Below are 1,752 nucleotides of genomic sequence, written 5' to 3' on the forward strand. Positions count from 1 at the left end.
TGTCAATACCCGAATGGAAGTGGGATAAGATAGGCATGGATTTTATCACAGGACTACCCAGGACGAAAGCAGGCTATGACTCGATATGGGTAGTAGTTGATCGTTTGACGAAGGTAACACATTTCATTCCAGTTAAGACCACTTACACCAGTGCTAAGTTGGCAAAGATATACATGACTAGGATCATTTGTTTGCATGGAGTTCCGACGAGTATCGTATCAGATAGAGGAACTCAATTTACCTCAAAATTTTGGAATCAGTTGCATGAAACTTTAGGAACCAGACTAGAGTTCAGCACAGCTTTTCATCCGCAGACAGATGGACAGACCGAGAGAGTCAATCAGATTTTGGAAGATATGCTGAGAGCTTGTGCACTAGATTATGGATCTAGCTGGGACGATAACTTGCCGTATGTGGAGTTTTCTTATAACAACAGTTACCAAACCAGTTTGAAGATGGCACCTTTCGAAGCTTTATACGGAAGGAGGTGCAGGACACTGTTGTCATGGGACGAAGTTGGAGACCGTCAATTCTTTGGACCAGATTTGATTAAGGAGTCTGAACGGGAAGTTAAGTTGATTCGTGATAGGCTCAAGGTAGCCCAGTCCAGGCAGAAGAGCTACACAGATTCAAAACGTAAGGAGACAGTTTACGAAACTGGAGACAGAGTTTACCTTCGAGTATCCCCACTTCGAGGAGTTAAGCACTTTGGAGTTAAGGGAAAATTAGCACCGCGCTTCGTTGGACCGTACAAGATCTTGCAACATATGGGAGAGGTCACTTATAAGTTGGAATTACTAGAGGAACTGTCAGGAGTTCATGATGTATTCCATGTTTCTCAGCTGAAGAAATGTCATGCCGAGATGGCGGAGGTACCACTAAGAGATACCGTGCCACTCGAAGCGATTCAGTTGGAGGATGACTTAACATATTAGGAGAAGCCAGTCAAGATTCTCGATTATGCCAGCAGAGTTACCCGCAGCAAGGTTATCAAGTTTTGCAAAGTTCAGTGGAACCACCACTCAGAGGATGAAGCCACCTGGGAAAGAGAAGAAGATTTGCTCAAGGACCACCCTCACCTATTTTCTAGCCAACCCGAATCTCGAGGGCGAGATTCATTTTTAGGGGGGTAGGTTTGTAACATCCCAAATTTGCAATTTGGAATATTATAAACTAGATCATCATGCATAGCATATTTTCTTGCATTTTGGTCGATCCTAGAAATTTCACGCAACTCAAGGACCTTCGGAGAGAGTTGGAGATTTCGTTATTTTCATATTTGAGAGTTTTCTCAAATTTGAAAAGAGGATCACTTGATTTATTTATTTCATCTTCAATTATTTTTCCAATATCAAAAAAAATAAAAAAATGAGAGAGGGAATAATATGACTTTCCCAAAGTTATGAAAAATGAAGATTTAATGAATAAGTCAAGTTTTGGTTTTGCCGGAGTTTTGTTTGCTTTTATTTGGATAGGGAAAAATGTGCGTTTTCAAAAATTGCATTTTAGGCCCGGAGAAAAGTTCATTTTGTTCGACTCATTTTTAGGAGTCGGGGAAAATTTACTTTAGATTTTTCGGAGTTCGTTTAGATAGTTTTTCTGTTGTTTTTCTACGCGCGAAACCGATTAAAAAAAGGAGCAGCTCCCGCGCGCCAGGCCAGCCGGGCCAAGGCCCAGCCAGCCGCCACCGCCCCCAGCCCCTCGCGCGAAGCCGAGTCCCAGCGGGACTCTAGGCCGCCGACCCCCCCCCCT

This window comes from Triticum aestivum, chromosome 6A, assembly GCF_018294505.1.
Source record: "Triticum aestivum cultivar Chinese Spring chromosome 6A, IWGSC CS RefSeq v2.1, whole genome shotgun sequence".
NCBI lineage: Eukaryota > Viridiplantae > Streptophyta > Magnoliopsida > Poales > Poaceae > Triticum > Triticum aestivum.